At 39.4% G+C, this 23,878-nt stretch overlaps 2 pseudogenes; both read left to right on the top strand.

Moving 5' to 3' along the window:
- Window positions 1–9,023: 9,023 nt before the first annotated feature.
- LOC121281701 lies at window positions 9,024–9,132 on the top strand (annotated as a pseudogene).
- A 3,577-nt stretch (window positions 9,133–12,709) lies between these two features.
- Window positions 12,710–12,818, top strand: LOC121281700 (annotated as a pseudogene).
- The last annotated feature ends 11,060 nt before the right edge of the window (window positions 12,819–23,878 follow it).

Genomic DNA, 23,878 nt, shown 5'->3' with positions numbered 1-23,878 from the left:
ACTGGGTTTAAAACCCTAAGATCAAAAGTTCAAATCTCACAATGGCAAACTATGAAACAATGTAACTTCATCTGAAACAGATGGAAACGGGTTTGTACTCGAAAGAGTTACAACACATGAAGGCTTGGCCTAAATAGCCAAGTGGTTATGGTACTGGGTTTGTAACCCCAAGATCAAGAGTTCAAATCTCACAATGGCAAACTATGTAACTTCATCTGAAACAGATGGAAACGGGCTTGTACTCGAAAGAGTTACAATACATGAAGGCTTGGCCTAAGTAGCCAAGTGGTTATGGTACTGGGTTTGTAACCCCAAGATCAAGAGTTCAAATCTCACAATGGCAAACTATGAAATAATGTAACTTCATCTGAATAAGAACAGATGGAAACATGTTTACTTGAAAGAGTTACAATACATGAAGGCTTGGCCTAAGTAGCCAAGTGGTTATGGTACTGGGTTTGTAACCCCAAGATCAAGAGTTCAAATCTCACAATGGCAAATAAAATACATGAAGGCTTGGCCTAAGTAGCCAAGTGGTTATGGTACTGGGTTTGTAACCCCAAGATCAAGAGTTCAAATCTCACAATGGCAAACTATGAAACAATGTAACTTCATCTGGAACAGATGGAAATTGGTTTGTACTTGAAAGAGTTACAATACATGAAGGCTTGGCCTTAGTAGCCAAGTGGTTATGGTACTGGGTTTGTAACCCCAAGATCAAGAGTTCAAATCTCACAATGGCAAACTATGATCCTGGCAACCAAGTAGGCCAATTATTTAGCTTGGCCTAAATAGCCAAGTGGTCATGGTACTGGGTTTGTAACCCCAAGGTCAAGAGTTCAAATCTCACAATAGCAAACTATGAAACAATGTAACTTCATCTGAAACAGATGGAAACGGGTTTGTACTCGAAAGAGTTACAATACATGAAGGCTTGGCCTAAGTAGCCAAGTGGTTATGGTACTGGGTTTGTAACCCCAAGATCAAGAGTTCAAATCTCACAATGGCAAACTATGAAACATGTAACATCATCTGAAACAGATGGAAACGGGTTTGTACTCAAAAGAGTTACAATACATGAAGGCTTGGCCTAAGTAGCCAAGTGGTTATGGTACTGGGTTTGTAACCCCAAGATCAAGAGTTCAAATCTCACAATGGCAAACTATGAAATAATGTAACTTCATCTGAATAAGAACAGATGGAAACATGTTTACTTGAAAGAGTTACAATACATGAAGGCTTGGCCTAAGTAGCCAAGTGGTTATGGTACTGGGTTTGTAACCCCAAGATCAAGAGGCTTGGCCTAAATAGCGAAGTGGTTATGGTACTGGGTTTATAACCCCAAGATCAAGAGTTCAAATCTCACAATGGCAAACTATGAAACAATGTAACTTCATCGGAATAGGAACAGATGGAAACATGTTTGTACTCAAAAGATTTACAATACATGAAGGCTTTGCCTAAGTAGCCAAGTGGTTATGGTACTGGGTTTGTAACCTCAAGATCAAGAGTTCAAATCTCACAATGGCAAACTATGAAACAATGTAACTTCATCTGAAACAGATGGAAACGGGTTTGTACTCGAAAGAGCTACAATACATGAAAGCTTGGCCTAAATAGCCAAGTGGTTATGGTACTGGGTTTATAACCCCAAGATCAAGAGTTCAAATCTCACAATGGCAAACTATGAAAAACTATGAACATAAATTTACTCAGCATCCAGTCACAAATTGCAATTCCTTTATGGCTTGGCCTAAATAGCCAAGTGGTTATGGTGCTGGGTTTGTAACCCCAAGATCAAAAGTTCAAATCTCACAATGGCAAATTATAGCTTGGCCTAAATAGCCAAGTGGTTATGGTACTGGGTTTATAACCCTAAGATCAAAAGTTCAAATCTCACAATGGCAAACTATGAAACAATGTAACTTCATCTGAAACAGATGGAAACGGGTTTGTACTCGAAAGAGTTACAATACATGAAGGCTTGGCCTAAGTAGCCAAGTGGTTATGGTACTGGGTTTGTAACCCCAAGATCAAGAGGCTTGGCCTAAATAGCCAAGTGGTTATGGTACTGGGTTTATAACCCCAAGATCAAGAGTTCAAATCTCACAATGGCAAACTATGAAACAATGTAACTTCATCTGAATAGGAACAGATGGAAACATGTTTGTACTCAAAAGATTTACAATACATGAAGGCTTGGCCTAAGTAGCCAAGTGGTTATGGTACTGGGTTTGTAACCCCAAGATCAAGAGTTCAAATCTCACAATGGCAAACTATGAAACAATGTAACTTCATCTGAAACAGATGGAAACGGGTTTGTACTCGAAAGAGTTACATTAGAAATTGGCTTGGCCTAAGTAGCCAAGTGGTTATGGTACTGGGTTTGTAACCCCAAGATCAAGAGTTCAAATCTCACAATGTCAAACTATGTAAATTCATCCGAAACTGATGGAACCGGGTTTGTACTCGAAAGAGTTACAATACATGAAGGCTTGGCCTAAGTAGCCAAGTGGTTATGGTACTGGGTTTGTAACCCCAAGATCAAGAGTTCAAATCTCACAATGGCAAAACTATGTAACTTCATCTGAAACAGATGGAAACGGGTTTGTACTCGAAAGAGTTACAATACATGAAGGCTTGGCCTAAATAGCCAAGTGGTTATGGTACTGGGTTTGTAACCACAAGATCAAGAGTTCAAATCTCACAATGGCAAACTATGAAAAAATGTAACTTCATCTGAAACAGATGGAAACGGGTTTGTACTCGAAAGAGTTACATTAGAAATTGGCTTGGCCTAAGTAGCCAAGTGGTTATGGTACTGGGTGTGTAACCCCAAGATCAAGAGTTCAAATCCCACAATGGAAAAACTAGGCTTGGCCTAAATAGCCAAGTGGTTATGGTACTGGGTTTATAACCCTAAGATCAAGAGGCTTGGCCTAAATAGCCAAGTGGTCATGGTACTGGGTTTATAACCCCAAGATCAAGAGTTCAAATCTCACAATGGCAAACTATGAAACAATGTAACTTCATCGGAATAGGAACAGATGGAAACATGTTTGTACTCAAAAGATTTACAATACATGAAGGCTTGGCCTAAGTAGCCAAGTGGTTATGGTACTGGGTTTGTAACCCCAAGATCAAGAGTTCAAATCTCACAATGGCAAACTATGAAACAATGTAACTTCATCTGAAACAGATGGAAACGGGTTTGTACTCGAAAGAGCTACAATACATGAAAGCTTGGCCTAAATAGCCAAGTGGTTATGGTACTGGGTTTATAACCCCAAGATCAAGAGTTCAAATCTCACAATGGTAAACTATCAGAAACTATGAACATAAATTTACTCAGCATCCAGTCACAAATTGCAATTCCTTTATGGCTTGGCCTAAATAGCCAAGTGGTTATGGTGCTGGGTTTGTAACCCCAAGATCAAAAGTTCAAATCTCACAATGGCAAATTATAGCTTGGCCTAAATAGCCAAGTGGTTATGGTACTGGGTTTATAACCCTAAGATCAAAAGTTCAAATCTCACAATGGCAAACTATGAAACAATGTAACTTCATCTGAAACAGATGGAAACGGGTTTGTACTCGAAAGAGTTACAATACATGAAGGCTTGGCCTAAGTAGCCAAGTGGTTATGGTACTGGGTTTGTAACCCCAAGATCAAGAGGCTTGGCCTAAATAGCCAAGTGGTTATGGTACTGGGTTTATAACCCCAAGATCAAGAGTTCAAATCTCACAATGGCAAACTATGAAACAATGTAACTTCATCTGAATACGAACAGATGGAAACATGTTTGTACTCAAAAGATTTACAATACATGAAGGCTTGACCTAAGTAGCCAAGTGGTTATGGTACTGGGTTTGTAACCCCAAGATCAAGAGTTCAAATCTCACAATGGCAAACTATGTAACTTCATCTGAAACAGATGGAAACGGGTTTGTACTCGAAAGAGTTACAATACATGAAGGCTTGGCCTAAGTAGCCAAGTGGTTATGGTACTGGGTTTGTAACCCCAAGATCAAGAGTTCAAATCTCACAATGGCAAAACTATGTAACTTCATCTGAAACAGATGGAAACGGGTTTGTACTCGAAAGAGTTACAATACATGAAGGCTTGGCCTAAATAGCCAAGTGGTTATGGTACTGGGTTTGTAACTCCAAGATCAAGAGTTCAAATCTCACAATGGCAAACTATGTAACTTCATCTGGAACAGATGGAAATGGGTTTGTACTCGAAAGAGTTACAATACATGAAGGCTTGGCCTAAGTAGCCAAGTGGTTATGGTACTGGGTTTGTAACCCCAAGATCAAGAGTTCAAATCTCACAATGGCAAACTATGAAACAATGTAACTTCATCTGAAACAGATGGAAACGGGTTTGTACTCGAAAGAGTTACATTAGAAATTGGCTTGGCCTAAGTAGTCAAGTGGTTATGGTACTGGGTTTGTAACCCCAAGATCAAGAGTTCAAATCCCACAATGGAAAAACTAGGCTTGGCCTAAATAGCCAAGTGGTTATGGTACTGGGTTTATAACCCCAAGATCAAGAGTTCATATCTCACAATGGCAAACTATGAAACAATGTAACCTCATCTGTATAAACAGATGGAAACATGTTTGTACTTGAAGGGCTTGGCCTAAGTAGCCAAGTGGTTATGGTACTGGGTTTGTAACCCCAAGATCAAGAGTTCAAATCTCACAATGGCAAATACAATACATGAAGGCTTGGCCTAAGTAGCCACGTGGTTATGGTACTGGGTTTGTAACCCCAAGATCAGGAGTTCAAATCTCACAATGGCAAACTATGAAACAATGTAACTTCATCTGGAACAGATGGAAATTGGTTTCTACTTGAAAGAGTTACAATACATGAAGGCTTGGCCTAAGTAGCCAAGTGGTTATGGTACTGGGTTTGTAACCCCAAGATCAAGAGTTCAAATCTCACAATAGCAAACTATGAAACAATGTAACTTCATCTGAAACAGATGGAAATGGGTTTGTACTCAAAAGAGTTACAATACATGAAGGCTTGGCCTAAGTAGCCAAGTGGTTATGGTACTGGGTTTGTAACCCCAAGATCAAGAGTTCAAATCTCACAATGGCAAACTATGAAACATGTAACATCATCTGAAACAGATGGAAACGGGTTTGTACTCAAAAGAGTTACAATACATGAAGGCTTGGCCTAAGTAGCCAAGTGGTTATGGTACTGGGTTTGTAACCCCAAGATCAAGAGTTCAAATCTCACAATGGCAAACTATGATCCTTGCAACCAAGTAGGCCAATTATTTAGCTTGGTCTAAATAGCCAAGTGGTCATGGTACTGGGTTTGTAACCCCAAGATCAAGAGTTCAAATCTCACAATGGCAAACTATGAAATAATGTAACTTCATCTGAATAAGAACAGATGGAAACATGTTTACTTGAAAGAGTTACAATACATGAAGGCTTGGCCTAAGTAGCCAAGTGGTTATGGTACTGGGTTTGTAACCCCAAGATCAAGAGGCTTGGCCTAAATAGCCAAGTGGTTATGGTACTGGGTTTATAACCCCAAGATCAAGAGTTCAAATCTCACAATGGCAAACTATGAAACAATGTAACTTCATCGGAATAGGAACAGATGGAAACATGTTTGTACTCAAAAGATTTACAATACATGAAGGCTTTGCCTAAGTAGCCAAGTGGTTATGGTACTGGGTTTGTAACCCCAAGATCAAGAGTTCAAATCTCACAATGGCAAACTATGAAACAATGTAACTTCATCTGAAACAGATGGAAACGGGTTTGTACTCGAAAGAGCTACAATACATGAAAGCTTGGCCTAAATAGCCAAGTGGTTATGGTACTGGGTTTATAACCCCAAGATCAAGAGTTCAAATCTCACAATGGCAAACTATGAAAAACTATGAACATAAATTTACTCAGCATCCAGTCACAAATTGCAATTCCTTTATGGCTTGGCCTAAATAGCCAAGTGGTTATGGTACTGGGTTTGTAACCCCAAGATCAAATATTCAAATCTCACAATGGCAAACTATGAAACAATGTAACTTCGTCTGAAACAGATGGAAATGGGTTTGCTTGGCCTAAATAGCCAAGTGGTTATGGTACTGGGTTTGTAACCCCAAGATCAAGAGTTCAAATCTCACAATGGCAAACTATGACTCGAAAGAGCTACAATACATGAAGGCTTGGCCTAAGTAGCCAAGTGGTTATGGTACTGGGTTTGTAACCCCAAGATCAAGAGTTCAAATCTCACAATGGTAAACTATGAAACAATGTAACTTCGTCTGAATAGGAACAGATGGAAACATGTTTGTACTCGAAAGAGCTACCTCTCCAGTCTAATTTTGGCTTGGCCTAAATAGCCAAGTGTTTATGGTACTGGGTTTGTAACCCCAAGATCAAGTATTCAAATCTCACAATGGCAAACTATGAAACAATGTAACTTCGTCTGAAACAGATGGAAATGGGTTTGTACTCGAAAGAGTTACAATACATGAAGGCTTGGCCTAAGTAGCCAAGTGGTTATGGTACTGGGTTTGCAACTCCAAGATCAAGTGTTCAAATCTCACAATGGCAAACTATGAAACAATGTAACTTCATCTGAAACAGATGGAAATGGGTTTGTACTCGAAAGAGTTACAATACATGAAGGCTTGGCCTAAGTAGCCAAGTGGTTATGGTACTGGGTTTGTAACCCCAAGATCAAGAGTTCAAATCTCACAATGGTAAACTATGCTTGGCCTAAATAGCCAAGTGGTTATGGTACTGGGTTTGTAACCCTGAGATCGAGAGTTCAAATCTCACAATGGCGAACTATGAAATAATGTAACTTCATCTGAAACAGATGGAAACAGGTTTGTACTCGAAAGAGTTACAATACATGAAGGCTTGGCCTAAGTAGCCAAGTGGTTATGGTACTGGGTTTGTAACCCCAACATCAAGAGGCTTGGCCTAAATAGCCAAGTGGTTATGGTACTGGGTTTGTAACCCCAAGATCAAGTATTCAAATCTCACAATGGCAAACTATGAAACAATGTAACTTCGTCTGAAACAGATGGAAATGGGTTTGTACTCGAAAGAGTTACAATACATGAAGGCTTGGCCTAAGTAGCCAAGTGGTTATGGTACTGGGTTTGCAACCCCAAGATCAAGTGTTCAAATCTCACAATGGCAAACTATGAAACAATGTAACTTCATCTGAAACAGATGGAAACAGGTTTGTACTCGAAAGAGTTACAATACATGAAGGCGTGGCCTAAGTAGCCAAGTGGTTATGGTACTGGGTTTGTAACCCCAAGATCAAGAGTTCAAATCTCACAATGGTAAACTATGAAACAATGTAACTTCGTCTGAATAGGAACAGATGGAAACATGTTTGTACTCGAAAGAGCTACCTCTCCAGTCTAATTTTGGCTTGGCCTAAATAGCCAAGTGGTTATGGTACTGGGTTTGTAACCCCAAGATCAAGTATTCAAATCTCACAATGGCAAACTATGAAACAATGTAACTTCATCTGAAACAGATGGAAATGGGTTTGTACTCGAAAGAGTTACAATACATGAAGGCTTGGCCTAAGTAGCCAAGTGGTTATGGTACTGGGTTTGTAACCCCAAGATCAAGAGTTCAAATCTCACAATGGTAAACTATGAAACTATGTAACTTCGTCTGAATAGGAACAGATGGAAACATGTTTGTACTCGAAAGAGCTACCTCTCCAGTCTAATTTTGGCTTGGCCTAAATAGCCAAGTGGTTATGGTACTGGGTTTGTAACCCCAAGATCAAGTATTCAAATCTCACAATGGCAAACTATGAAACAATGTAACTTCATCTGAAACAGATGGAAATGGGTTTGTACTCGAAAGAGTTACAATACATGAAGGCTTGGCCTAAGTAGCCAAGTGGTTATGGTACTGGGTTTGTAACCCCAAGATCAAGAGTTCAAATCTCACAATGGCAAACAATGTAACTTCATCTGAATAGGAACAGATGGAAATGTGTTTGTGCTCAAAAGAGTTACAATACATGAAGGCTTGGCCTAAATAGCCAAGTATTTTGGTACTGGGTTTGCAACCCCAAGATCAAGAGTTCAAATCTCACAATGGCAAACTATGAAACAATGTAACTTCATCTGAAACAGATGGAAACGGGTTTGTACTCAAAAGAGTTACAATACATGAAGCAGGCTTGGCCTAAATAGCCAAGTGGTTATGGAACAGGGATTGTAACCCCAAGATCAAGAGTTCAAATCACACAATGGTAAACTATGAAACAATGTAACTTCGTCTGAATAGGAACAGATGGAAACATGTTTGTACTCGAAAGAGCTACCTCTCCAGTCTAATTTTGGCTTGGCCTAAATAGCCAAGTGGTTATGGTACTGGGTTTATAACCCCAAGATCAAGAGTTCAAATCTCACAATGGCAAACTATGAAAAACTATGAACATAAATTTACTCAGCATCCAGTCACAAATTGCAATTCCTTTATGGCTTGGCCTAAATAGCCAAGTGGTTATGGTACTGGGTTTGTAACCCCAAGATCAAGAGTTCAAGTCTCACAATGGCAAACTATGAAACAATGTAATTTTAGCTTGGCCTAAATAGCCAAGTGGTTATGGTATTGGGTTTGTAACCCTAAGATCAAGAGTTCAAATCTCACAATGGGAAACGATGAAGAATTTTGGGCTTGGCCTAAATAGCCAAGTGGTTATGGTACTGGGCTTGCAACCCCAAGCTCAAGAGTTCAAATCTCACAATGGCAAACTATGAAATAATGTAACTTCATCTGAAACAGATGGAAATGAGTTTGTACTCGAAAGAGCTACAATACATGAAGGCTTGGCCTAAGTAGCCAAGTGGTTATGGTGCTTGGCCTAAATAGCCAAGTGGTTATGGTACTGGGTTTGTAACCTCCAAGATCAAGAGTTCAAATCTCACAATGGCAAAACTATGAAACAATGTAACTTCATCTGAAACAGATGGAAACGTTTGTAAGGCAGGCAGCAATTGCCTACGGCCATACTAGTCTGAAAACGCCTGATCTCGGAAGCTAAGTAGACTCAGGCCTGGTTAGTACTTGGATGGGAGACTGCCTGGGAATACCAGGTGCAGTAGGCTTTGCTTGGCCTAAATAGCCAAGTGGTTATGGTACTGGGTTTGTAACCCAAAGATCAAGAGTTCAAATCTCACAATGGCAAACTATGAAACAACGTAACTTCATCAGAAACAGATGGAAACGGGTTTGTACTCGAAAGAGTTACAATACATGAAAGCTTGGCCTAAATAGCCAAGTGGTTATGGTACTGGGTTTATAACCCCAAGATCAAGAGTTCAAATCTCACAATGGCAAACTATGAAAAACTATGAACATAAATTTACTCAGCATCCAGTCACAAATTGCAATTCCTTTATGGCTTGGCCTAAATAGCCAAGTGGTTATGGTACTGGGTTTGTAACCCCAAGATCAAGAGTTCAAATCTCACAATGGCAAACTATGAAACATGTAACATCATCTGAAACAGATGGAAACGGGTTTGTACTCAAAAGAGTTACAATACATGAAGGCTTGGCCTAAGTAGCCAAGTGGTTATGGTACTGGGTTTGTAACCCCAAGATCAAGAGTTCAAATCTCACAATGGCAAACTATGATCCTTGCAACCAAGTAGGCCAATTATTTAGCTTAGTCTAAATAGCCAAGTGGTCATGGTACTGGGTTTGTAACCCCAAGATCAAGAGTTCAAATCTCACAATGGCAAACTATGAAATAATGTAACTTCATCTGAATAAGAACAGATGGAAACATGTTTACTTGAAAGAGTTACAATACATGAAGGCTTGGCCTAAGTAGCCAAGTGGTTATGGTACTGGGTTTGTAACCCCAAGATCAAGAGGCTTGGCCTAAATAGCCAAGTGGTTATGGTACTGGGTTTATAACCCCAAGATCAAGAGTTCAAATCTCACAATGGCAAACTATGAAACAATGTAACTTCATCGGAATAAGAACAGATGGAAACATGTTTACTTGAAAGAGTTACAATACATGACGGCTTGGCCTAAGTAGCCAAGTGGTTATGGTACTGGGTTTGTAACCCCAAGATCAAGAGTTCAAATCTCACAATGGCAAACTATGAAACAATGTAACTTCATCTGAAACAGATGGAAACGGGTTTGTACTCGAAAGAGCTACAATACATGAAAGCTTGGCCTAAATAGCCAAGTGGTTATGGTACTGGGTTTATAACCCCAAGATCAAGAGTTCAAATCTCACAATGGCAAACTGTGAAAAACTATGAACATAAATTTACTCAGCATCCAGTCACAAATTGCAATTCCTTTATGGCTTGGCCTAAATAGCCAAGTGGTTATGGTACTGGGTTTGTAACCCCAAGATCAAGAGTTCAAATCTCACAATGGCAAACTATGAAACAATGTAACTTCATCTGAAACAGATGGAAATGGGTTTGTACTCGAAAGAGTTACAATACATGAAGGCTTGGCCTAAGTAGCCAAGTGGTTATGGTACTGGGTTTGTAACCCCAAGATCAAGAGTTCAAATCTCATAATGGTAAACTATGCTTGGCCTAAATAGCCAAGTGGTTATGGTACTGGGTTTGTAACCCTGAGATCGAGAGTTCAAATCTCACAATGGCGAACTATGAAATAATGTAACTTCATCTGAAACAGATGGAAACAGGTTTGTACTCGAAAGAGTTACAATACATGAAGGCTTGGCCTAAGTAGCCAAGTGGTTATGGTACTGGGTTTGTAACCCCAAGATCAAGAGGCTTGGCCTAAATAGCCAAGTGGTTATGGTACTGGGTTTGTAACCCCAAGATCAAGTATTCAAATCTCACAATGGCAAACTATGAAACAATGTAACTTCATCTGAAACAGATGGAAATGGGTTTGTACTCGAAAGAGTTACAATACATGAAGGCTTGGCCTAAGTAGCCAAGTGGTTATGGTACTGGGTTTGTAACCCCAAGATCAAGAGTTCAAATCTCACAATGGTAAACTATGAAACTATGTAACTTCGTCTGAATAGGAACAGATGGAAACATGTTTGTACTCGAAAGAGCTACCTCTCCAGTCTAATTTTGGCTTGGCCTAAATAGCCAAGTGGTTATGGTACTGGGTTTGTAACCCCAAGATCAAGTATTCAAATCTCACAATGGCAAACTATGAAACAATGTAACTTCATCTGAAACAGATGGAAATGGGTTTGTACTCGAAAGAGTTACAATACATGAAGGCTTGGCCTAAGTAGCCAAGTGGTTATGGTACTGGGTTTGTAACCCCAAGATCAAGAGTTCAAATCTCACAATGGTAAACTATGAAACTATGTAACTTCGTCTGAATAGGAACAGATGGAAACATGTTTGTACTCGAAAGAGCTACCTCTCCAGTCTAATTTTGGCTTGGCCTAAATAGCCAAGTGGTTATGGTACTGGGTTTGTAACCCCAAGATCAAGTATTCAAATCTCACAATGGCAAACTATGAAACAATGTAACTTCATCTGAAACAGATGGAAATGGGTTTGTACTCGAAAGAGTTACAATACATGAAGGCTTGGCCTAAGTAGCCAAGTGGTTATGGTACTGGGTTTGTAACCCCAAGATCAAGAGTTCAAATCTCACAATGGCAAACAATGTAACTTCATCTGAATAGGAACAGATGGAAATGTGTTTGTGCTCAAAAGAGTTACAAAACATGAAGGCTTGGCCTAAATAGCCAAGTATTATGGTACTGGGTTTGCAACCCCAAGATCAAGAGTTCAAATCTCACAATGGCAAACTATGAAACAATGTAACTTCATCTGAAACAGATGGAAACGGGTTTGTACTCAAAAGAGTTACAATACATGAAGCAGGCTTGGCCTAAATAGCCAAGTGGTTATGGAACAGGGATTGTAACCCCAAGATCAAGAGTTCAAATCTCACAATGGTAAACTATGAAACAATGTAACTTCGTCTGAATAGGAACAGATGGAAACATGTTTGTACTCGAAAGAGCTACCTCTCCAGTCTAATTTTGGCTTGGCCTAAATAGCCAAGTGGTTATGGTACTGGGTTTATAACCCCAAGATCAAGAGTTCAAATCTCACAATGGCAAACTATGAAAAACTATGAACATAAATTTACTCAGCATCCAGTCACAAATTGCAATTCCTTTATGGCTTGGCCTAAATAGCCAAGTGGTTATGGTACTGGGTTTGTAACCCCAAGATCAAGAGTTCAAGTCTCACAATGGCAAACTATGAAACAATGTAATTTTAGCTTGGCCTAAATAGCCAAGTGGTTATGGTATTGGGTTTGTAACCCTAAGATCAAGAGTTCAAATCTCACAATGGGAAACGATGAAGAATTTTGGGCTTGGCCTAAATAGCCAAGTGGTTATGGTACTGGGCTTGCAACCCCAAGCTCAAGAGTTCAAATCTCACAATGGCAAACTATGAAATAATGTAACTTCATCTGAAACAGATGGAAATGAGTTTGTACTCGAAAGAGCTACAATACATGAAGGCTTGGCCTAAGTAGCCAAGTGGTTATGGTGCTTGGCCTAAATAGCCAAGTGGTTATGGTACTGGGTTTGTAACCTCCAAGATCAAGAGTTCAAATCTCACAATGGCAAAACTATGAAACAATGTAACTTCATCTGAAACAGATGGAAACGTTTGTAAGGCAGGCAGCAATTGCCTACGGCCATACTAGTCTGAAAACGCCTGATCTCGGAAGCTAAGTAGACTCAGGCCTGGTTAGTACTTGGATGGGAGACTGCCTGGGAATACCAGGTGCAGTAGGCTTTGCTTGGCCTAAATAGCCAAGTGGTTATGGTACTGGGTTTGTAACCCAAAGATCAAGAGTTCAAATCTCACAATGGCAAACTATGAAACAACGTAACTTCATCAGAAACAGATGGAAACGGGTTTGTACTCGAAAGAGTTACAATACATGAAAGCTTGGCCTAAATAGCCAAGTGGTTATGGTACTGGGTTTATAACCCCAAGATCAAGAGTTCAAATCTCACAATGGCAAACTATGAAAAACTATGAACATAAATTTACTCAGCATCCAGTCACAAATTGCAATTCCTTTATGGCTTGGCCTAAATAGCCAAGTGGTTATGGTGCTGGGTTTGTAACCCCACGATCAAAAGTTCAAATCTCACAATGGCAAATTATAGCTTGGCCTAAATAGCCAAGTGGTTATGGTACTGGGTTTATAACCCTAAGATCAAAAGTTCAAATCTCACAATGGCAAACTATGAAACAATGTAACTTCATCTGAAACAGATGGAAACGGGTTTGTACTCGAAAGAGTTACAACACATGAAGGCTTGGCCTAAATAGCCAAGTGGTTATGGTACTGGGTTTGTAACCCCAAGATCAAGAGTTCAAATCTCACAATGGCAAACTATGTAACTTCATCTGAAACAGATGGAAACGGGTTTGTACTCGAAAGAGTTACAATACATGAAGGCTTGGCCTAAGTAGCCAAGTGGTTATGGTACTGGGTTTGTAACCCCAAGATCAAGAGTTCAAATCTCACAATGGCAAACTATGAAATAATGTAACTTCATCTGAATAAGAACAGATGGAAACATGTTTACTTGAAAGAGTTACAATACATGAAGGCTTGGCCTAAGTAGCCAAGTGGTTATGGTACTGGGTTTGTAACCCCAAGATCAAGAGCCTTGGCCTAAATAGCCAAGTGGTTATGGTACTGGGTTTATAGCCCCAAGATCAAGAGTTCAAATCTCACAATGGCAAACTATGAAACAATGTAACTTCATCGGAATAGGAACAGATGGAAACATGTTTGTACTCAAAAGATTTACAATACATGAAGGCTTGGCCTAAGTAGCCAAGTGGTTATGGTACTGGGTTTGTAACCCCAAGATCAAGAGTTCAAATCTCACAATGGCAAACTATGAAACAATGTAACTTCATCTGAAACAGATGGAAACGGGTTTGTACTTGAAAGAGCTACAATACATGAAAGCTTGGCCTAAATAGCCAAGTGGTTATGGTACTGGGTTTATAACCCCAAGATCAAGAGTTCAAATCTCACAATGGTAAACTATGAAAAACTATGAACATAAATTTACTCAGCATCCAGTCACAAATTGCAATTCCTTTATGGCTTGGCCTAAATAGCCAAGTGGTTATGGTGCTGGGTTTGTAACCCCAAGATCAAAAGTTCAAATCTCACAATGGCAAATTATAGCTTGGCCTAAATAGCCAAGTGGTTATGGTACTGGGTTTATAACCCTAAGATCAAAAGTTCAAATCTCACAATGGCAAACTATGAAACAATGTAACTTCATGTGAAACAGATGGAAACGGGTTTGTACTCGAAAGAGTTACAATACATGAAGGCTTGGCCTAAATAGCCAAGTGGTTATGGTACTGGGTTTATAACCCCAAGATCAAGAGTTCAAATCTCACAATGGCAAACTATGAAACAATGTAACTTCATCTGAATAGGAACAGATGGAAACATGTTTGTACTCAAAAGATTTACAATACATGAAGGCTTGGCCTAAGTAGCCAAGTGGTTATGGTACTGGGTTTGTAACCCCAAGATCAAGAGTTCAAATCTCACAATGGCAAACTATGTAACTTCATCTGAAACAGATGGAAACGGGTTTGTACTCGAAAGAGTTACAATACATGAAGGCTTGGCCTAAGTAGCCAAGTGGTTATGGTACTGGGTTTGTAACCCCGAGATCAAGAGTTCAAATCTCACAATGGCAAAACTATGTAACTTCATCTGAAACAGATGGAAACGGGTTTGTACTCGAAAGAGTTACAATACATGAAGGCTTGGCCTAAATAGCCACGTGGTTATGGTACTGGGTTTGTAACTCCAAGATCAAGAGTTCAAATCTCACAATGGCAAACTATGTAACTTCATCTGAAACAGATGGAAACAGGTTTGTACTCGAAAGAGTTACAATACATGAAGGCTTGGCCTAAGTAGCCAAGTGGTTATGGTACTGGGTTTGTAACCCCAAGATCAAGAGTTCAAATCTCACAATGGCAAACTATGAAACAATGTAACTTCATCTGAAACAGATGGAAACGGGTTTGTAATCGAAAGAGTTACATTAGAAATTGGCTTGGCCTAAGTAGTCAAGTGGTTATGGTACTGGGTTTGTAACCCCAAGATCAAGAGTTCAAATCCCACAATGGAAAAACTAGGCTTGGCCTAAATAGGAAAGTGGTTATGGTACTGGGTTTATAACCCCAAGATCAAGAGTTCATATCTCACAATGGCAAACTATGAAACAATGTAACCTCATCTGTATAAACAGATGGAAATATGTTTGTACTTGAAGGGCTTGGCCTAAGTAGCCAAGTGGTTATGGTACTGGGTTTGTAACCCCAAGATCAAGAGTTCAAATCTCACAATGGCAAACTATGAAACAATGTAACGTCATCTGAAACAGATGGAAACGGGTTTGTACTCGAAAGAGTTACAAAACATGAAGGCTTGGCCTAAGTAGCCAAGTGGTTATGGTACTGGGTTTGTCACCCCAAGATCAAGAGTTCAAATCTCACAATGGCAAACTATGAAACAATGTAACTTCATCTGGAACAGATGGAAATGGGTTTGTACTTGAAAGAGTTACAATACATGAAGGCTTGGCCTAAGTAGCCAAGTGGTTATGGTACTGGGTTTGTAACCCCAAGATCAAGAGTTCAAATCTCACAATGGCAAATACAATACATGAAGGCTTGGCCTAAGTAGCCAAGTGGTTATGGTACTGGGTTTGTAACCCCAAGATCAAGAGTTCAAATCTCACAATGGCAAACTATGAAACAATGTAACTTCATCTGGAACAGATGGAAATTGGTTTGTACTTGAAAGAGTTACAATACATGAAGGCTTGGCCTAAGTAGCCAAGTGGTTCCGGTACTGGGTTTGTAACCCCAAGATCAAGAGTTCAAATCTCACAATGGCAAACTATGATCCTGGCAACCAAGTAGGCCAATTATTTAGCTTGGCCTAAATAGCCAAGTGGTCATGGTACTGGGTTTGTAACCCCAAGATCAAGAGTTCAAATCTCACAATAGCAAACTATGAAACAATGTAACTTCATCTGAAACAGATGGAAACGGGTTTGTACTCGAAAGAGTTACAATACATGAAGGCTTGGCCTAAGTAGCCAAGTGGTTATGGTACTGAGTTTGTAACCCCAAGATCAAGAGTTCAAATCTCACAATGGCAAACTATGAAACATGTAACATCATCTGAAACAGATGGAAACGGGTTTGTACTCAAAAGAGTTACAATACATGAAGGCTTGGCCTAAGTAGCCAAGTGGTTATGGTACTGGGTTTGTAACCCCAAGATCAAGAGTTCAAATCTCACAATGGCAAACTATGATCCTTGCAACCAAGTAGGCCAATTATTTAGCTTAGTCTAAATAGCCAAGTGGTCATGGTACTGGGTTTGTAACCCCAAGATCAAGAGTTCAAATCTCACAATGGCAAACTATGAAATAATGTAACTTCATCTGAATAAGAACAGATGGAAACATGTTTACTTGAAAGAGTTACAATACATGAAGGCTTGGCCTAAGTAGCCAAGTGGTTATGGTACTGGGTTTGTAACCCCAAGATCAAGAGGCTTGGCCTAAATAGCCAAGTGGTTATGGTACTGGGTTTATAACCCCAAGATCAAGAGTTCAAATCTCACAATGGCAAACTATGAAACAATGTAACTTCATCGGAATAGGAACAGATGGAAACATGTTTGTACTCAAAAGATTTACAATACATGAAGGCTTTGCCTAAGTAGCCAAGTGGTTATGGTACTGGGTTTGTAACCCCAAGATCAAGAGTTCAAATCTCACAATGGCAAACTATGAAACAATGTAACTTCATCTGAAACAGATGGAAACGGGTTTGTACTCGAAAGAGCTACAATACATGAAAGCTTGGCCTAAATAGCCAAGTGGTTATGGTACTGGGTTTATAACCCCAAGATCAAGAGTTCAAATCTCACAATGGCAAACTATGAAAAACTATGAACATAAATTTACTCAGCATCCAGTCACAAATTGCAATTCCTTTATGGCTTGGCCTAAATAGCCAAGTGGTTATGGTGCTGGGTTTGTAACCCCAAGATCAAAAGTTCAAATCTCACAATGGCAAATTATAGCTTGGCCTAAATAGCCAAGTGGTTATGGTACTGGGTTTATAACCCTAAGATCAAAAGTTCAAATCTCACAATGGCAAACTATGAAACAATGTAACTTCATCTGAAACAGATGGAAACGGGTTTGTACTCGAAAGAGTTACAATACATGAAGGCTTGGCCTAAGTAGCCAAGTGGTTATGGTACTGGGTTTGTAACCCCAAGATCAAGAGGCTTGGCCTAAATAGCCAAGTGGTTATGGTACTGGGTTTATAACCCCAAGATCAAGAGTTCAAATCTCACAATGGCAAACTATGATCCTTGCAACCAAGTAGGCCAATTATTTAGCTTGGTCTAAATAGCCAAGTGGTCATGGTACTTGGTTTGTAACCCCAAGATCAAGAGTTCAAATCTCACAATGGCAAACTATGAAATAATGTAACTTCATCTGAATAAGAACAGATGGAAACATGTTTACTTGAAAGAGTTACAATACATGAAGGCTTGGCCTAAGTAGCCAAGTGGTTATGGTACTGGGTTTGTAACCCCAAGATCAAGAGGCTTGGCCTAAATAGCCAAGTGGTTATGGTACTGGGTTTATAACCCCAAGATCAAGAGTTCAAATCTCACAATGGCAAACTATGAAACAATGTAACTTCATCGGAATAGGAACAGATGGAAACATGTTTGTACTCAAAAGATTTACAATACATGAAGGCTTTGCCTAAGTAGCCAAGTGGTTATGGTACTGGGTTTGTAACCCCAAGATCAAGAGTTCAAATCTCACAATGGCAAACTATGAAACAATGTAACTTCATCTGAAACAGATGGAAACGGGTTTGTACTCGAAAGAGCTACAATACATGAAAGCTTGGCCTAAATAGCCAAGTGGTTATGGTACTGGGTTTATAACCCCAAGATCAAGAGTTCAAATCTCACAATGGCAAACTATGAAAAACTATGAACATAAATTTACTCAGCATCCAGTCACAAATTGCAATTCCTTTATGGTTTGGCCTAAATAGCCAAGTGGTTATGGTGCTGGGTTTGTAACCCCAAGATCAAAAGTTCAAATCTCACAATGGCAAATTATAGCTTGGCCTAAATAGCCAAGTGGTTATGGTACTGGGTTTATAACCCTAAGATCAAAAGTTCAAATCTCACAATGGCAAACTATGAAACAATGTAACTTCATCTGAAACAGATGGAAACGGGTTTGTACTCGAAAGAGTTACAATACATGAAGGCTTGGCCTAAGTAGCCAAGTGGTTATGGTACTGGGTTTGTAACCCCAAGATCAAGAGGCTTGGCCTAAATAGCCAAGTGGTTATGGTACTGGGTTTATAACCCCAAGATCAAGAGTTCAAATCTCACAATGGCAAACTATGAAACAATGTAACTTCATCTGAATAGGAACAGATGGAAACATGTTTGTACTCAAAAGATTTACAATACATGAAGGCTTGGCCTAAGTAGCCAAGTGGTTATGGTACTGGGTTTGTAACCCCAAGATCAAGAGTTCAAATCTCACAATGGCAAACTATGAAACAATGTAACTTCATCTGAAACAGATGGAAACGGGTTTGTACTCGAAAGAGTTACATTAGAAATTGGCTTGGCCTAAGTAGCCAAGTGGTTATGGTACTGGGTTTGTAACCCCAAGATCAAGAGTTCAAATCTCACAATGGCAAACTATGTAACTTCATCCGAAACAGATGGAAACGGGTTTGTACTCGAAAGAGTTACAATACATGAAGGTTTGGCCTAAGTAGCCAAGTGGTTATGGTACTGGGTTTGCAACCCCAAGATCAAGTGTTCAAATCTCACAATGGCAAACTATGAAACAATGTAACTTCATCTGAAACAGATGGAAACAGGTTTGTACTCGAAAGAGTTACAATACATGAAGGCGTGACCTAAGTAGCCAAGTGGTTATGGTACTGGGTTTGTAACCCCAAGATCAAGAGTTCAAATCTCACAATGGTAAACTATGAAACAATGTAACTTCGTCTGAATAGGAACAGATGGAAACATGTTTGTACTCGAAAGAGCTACCTCTCCAGTCTAATTTTGGCTTGGCCTAAATAGCCAAGTGGTTATGGTACTGGATTTGTAACCCCAAGATCAAGTATTCAAATCTCACAATGGCAAACTATGAAACAATGTAACTTCATCTGAAACAGATGGAAATGGGTTTGTACTCGAAAGAGTTACAATACATGAAGGCTTGGCCTAAGTAGCCAAGTGGTTATGGTACTGGGTTTGTAACCCCAAGATCAAGAGTTCAAATCTCACAATGGTAAACTATGAAACTATGTAACTTCGTCTGAATAGGAACAGATGGAAACATGTTTGTACTCGAAAGTGCTACCTCTCCAGTCTAATTTTGGCTTGGCCTAAATAGCCAAGTGGTTATGGTACTGGGTTTGTAACCCCAAGATCAAGTATTCAAATCTCACAATGGCAAATTATGAAACAATGTAACTTCATGTGAAACAGATGGAAATGGGTTTGTACTCGAAAGAGTTACAATACATGAAGGCTTGGCCTAAGTAGCCAAGTGGTTATGGTACTGGGTTTGTAACCCCAAGATCAAGAGTTCAAATCTCACAATGGCAAACAATGTAACTTCATCTGAATAGGAACAGATGGAAATGTGTTTGTGCTCAAAAGAGTTACAATACATGAAGGCTTGGCCTAAATAGCCAAGTATTATGGTACTGGGTTTGCAACCCCAAGGTCAAGAGTTCAAATCTCACAATGGCAAACTATGAAACAATGTAACTTCATCTGAAACAGATGGAAACGGGTTTGTACTCAAAAGAGTTACATTACATGAAGCAGGCTTGGCCTAAATAGCCAAGTGGTTATGGAACAGGGATTGTAACCCCAAGATCAAGAGTTCAAATCTCACAATGGTAAACTATGAAACAATGTAACTTCGTCTGAATAGGAACAGATGGAAACATGTTTGTACTCGAAAGAGCTACCTCTCCAGTCTAATTTTGGCTTGGCCTAACTAGCCAAGTGGTTATGGTACTGGGTTTGTAACCCCAAGATCAAGTATTCAAATCTCACAATGGCAAACTATGAAACAATGTAACTTCATCTGAAACAGATGGAAATGGGTTTGTACTCGAAAGAGTTACAATACATGAAGGCTTGGCCTAAGTAGCCAAGTGGTTATGGTACTGGGTTTGTAACCCCAAGATCAAGAGTTCAAATCTCACAATGGTAAACTATGAAACAATGTAACTTCGTCTGAATAGGAACAGATGGAAACATGTTTGTACTCGAAAGAGCTACCTCTCCAGTCTAATTTACCTTGACCTAAATAGCCAAGTGGTTATGGTACTGGGTTTGTAATCCCAAGATCAAGAGTTCAAATCTCACAATGGCAAACTATGAAACAATGTAACTTCATCTGAAACAGATGGAAACAGGTTTACTCAAAAAGAGTATCAAGAATTCAAATCTCACAATGGCAAAACTATGAAACATTGTAAGAGCTTGGCCTAACTAGCCAAGTGGTTATGGAACTAGGCTTGTAACCCTAAGGGGCTTGGCCTAAATATCCAAGTGGCTATGGTACTGGGTTTGTAACCCTAAGATCAAGAGATCAAATCTCACAATGGCAAACTATGAAACAATGTAACTTCATCTGAAACAGATGGAAACAGGTTTACTCAAAAGAGTATCAAGAGTTCAAATCTCACAATGGCAAACTATGAAACAATGTAACTTCATCTGAAACAGATGGAAATGGGTTTGTACTCGAAAGAGTTACAATACATGAAGGCTTGGCCTAAGTAGCTAAGTGGTTATGGTACAGGGTTTGTAACCCCAAGGTCAAGAGTTCAAATCTCACAATGGCAAACAATGTAACTTCATCTGAATAGGAACAGATGGAAATGTGTTTGTGCTCAAAAGAGTTACAATACATGAAGGCTTGGCCTAAATAGCCAAGTGGTTATGGTACTGGGTTTATAACCCCAAGATCAAGAGTTCAAATCTCACAATGGTAAACTATGCTTGGCCTAAATAGCCAAGTGGTTATGGTACTGGGTTTGCAACCCCAAGATCAAGTGTTCAAATCTCACAATGGCAAACTATGAAACAATGTAACTTCATCTGAAACAGATGGAAACAGGTTTGTACTCGAAAGAGTTACAATACATGAAGGCTTGGCCTAAGTAGCCAAGTGGTTATGGTACTGGGTTTGTAACCCCAAGATCAAGAGTTCAAATCTCACAATGGTAAACTATGCTTGGCCTAAATAGCCAAGTGGTTATGGTACTGGGTTTGTAACCCTGAGATCGAGAGTTCAAATCTCACAATGGCGAACGATGAAATAATGTAACTTCATCTGAAACAGATGGAAACAGGTTTGTACTCGAAAGAGTTACAATACATGAAGGCTTGGCCTAAGTAGCCAAGTGGTTATGGTACTGGGTTTGTAACCCCAAGATCAACAGGCTTGGCCTAAATAGCCAAGTGGTTATGGTACTGGGTTTGTAACCCCAAGATCAAGAGTTCAAATCTCACAATGGCAAACTATGACTCGAAAGAGCTACAATACATGAAGGCTTGGCGTAAGTAGCCAAGTGTTTATGGTACTGGGTTTGTAACCCCAAGATCAATTATTCAAATCTCACAATGGCAAACTATGAAACAATGTAACTTCGTCTGAAACAGATGGAAGCAGGTTTGTACTCGAAAGAGTTACAATACATGAAGGCGTGGCCTAAGTAGCCAAGTGGTTATGGTACTGGGTTTGTAACCCCAAGATCAAGAGTTCAAATCTCACAATGGTAAACTATGAAACAATGTAACTTCGTCTGAATAGGAACAGATGGAAACATGTTTGTACTCGAAAGAGCTACCTCTCCAGTCCAATTTTGGCTTGGCCTAAATAGCCAAGTGGTTATGGTACTGGGTTTGTAACCCCAAGATCAAGAGTTCAAATCTCACAATGGCAAACTATGAAACAATGTAACTTCATCTGAAACAGATGGAAACGTGTTTGTACTCGAAAGAGTTACAATACATGAAGGCTTGGCCTAAGTAGCCAAGTGGTTATGGTACTGGGTTTATAACCCCAAGATCAAGAGTTCAAATCTCACACTGGTAAACTATGAAACAATGTAACTTCATCTGAAACAGATGGAAACAGGTTTGTACTCGAAAGAGTTACAATACATGAAGCAGGCTTGGCCTAAGTAGCCAAGTGGTTACGGTACTGGGTTTATAACCCCAAGATCAAGAGTTCAAATCTCACAATGGCAAACTATGAAACAATGTAACTTCATCTGAAACAGATGGAGACAGGTTTACTCAAAAGAGTATCAAGAGTTCAAATCTCACAATGGCAAACTATGAAAAACTATGAACATAAATTTACTCAGCATCCAGTCACAAATTGCAATTCCTTTATCGCCAGTTTCGCTTGGCCTAAATAGCTAAGTGGTTATGGTACTGGGTGTGTAACCCCAAGATCAAGAGTTCAAATCTCACAATGGCAAACTATGAAACAATGTAACTTCATCTGAAACAGATGGAAACGTGTTTGTACTCGAAAGAGTTACACCTGTGGCTTGGCCTAAATAGCCAAGTGGTTATGGTACTGGGTTTGTAACCCCAAGATCAAGAGTTCAAATCTCACAATGGCAAACTATGAAACAATGTAACTTCATCTGAAACAGATGGAAACGGGTTTGTACTCGAAAGAGTTACAATACATGAAGGCTTGGCCTAAGTAGCCAAGTGGTTATGGTACTGGGTTTATAACCCCAAGATCAAGAGTTCAAATCTCACAATGGCAAACTATGAAACAATGTAACTTCAACTGAAACAGATGGAAACAGGTTTACTCAAACGAGTATCAAGAGTTCAAGTCTCACAATGGCAAACTATGAATCAAGAGTTCAAATCTCACAATGGCAAACTATGAAACAATGTAACTTCATCTGAAACAGATGGAAACAGGTTTACTCAAAAGGGTATCAAGTGTTCAAATCTCACAATGGCAAACTATGAAAAACTATGAACATAAATTTACTCAGCATCCAGTCACAAATTGCAATTCCTTTATGGCTTGGCCTAAATAGCCAAGTGGTTATGGTACTGGGTTTATAACCCCAAGATCAAGAGTTCAAATCTCACAATGGCAAACTATGAAAAACTATGAACATAAATTTACTCAGCATCCAGTCACAAATTGCAATTCCTTTATGGCTTGGCCTAAATAGCCAAGTGGTTATGGTACTGGGTTTGTAACCCCAAGATCAAGAGTTCAAATCTCACAATGGCAAACTATGTAACTTCATCTGAAACAGATGGAAACGGGTTTGTACTCGAAAGAGTTACAATACATGAAAGCTTGGCCTAAGTAGCCAAGTGGTTATGGTACTGGGTTTATAACCCCAAGATCAAGAGTTCAAATCTCACAATGGCAAACTATGAAACAATGTAACTTCATCTGAAACAGATGGAAACAGGTTTACTCAAAAGAGTATCAAGAGTTCAAGTCTCACAATGGCAAACTATGAATCAAGAGTTCAAATCTCACAATGGCAAACTATGAAACAATGTAACTTCATCTGAAACAGATGGAAACAGGTTTACTCAAAAGAGTATCAAGAGTTCAAATCTCACAATGGCAAACTATGAAAAACTATGAACATAAATTTACTCAGCATCCAGTCACAAATTGCAATTC

The sequence above is a fragment of the Carcharodon carcharias genome, chromosome 8, assembly GCF_017639515.1.
Source record: "Carcharodon carcharias isolate sCarCar2 chromosome 8, sCarCar2.pri, whole genome shotgun sequence".
NCBI classification, from domain to species: Eukaryota; Metazoa; Chordata; class Chondrichthyes; order Lamniformes; family Lamnidae; genus Carcharodon; species Carcharodon carcharias.
The sequence above is the reverse complement of the archived record's forward strand: the minus strand, read 5'-3'. Positions and strand labels throughout refer to the sequence as shown.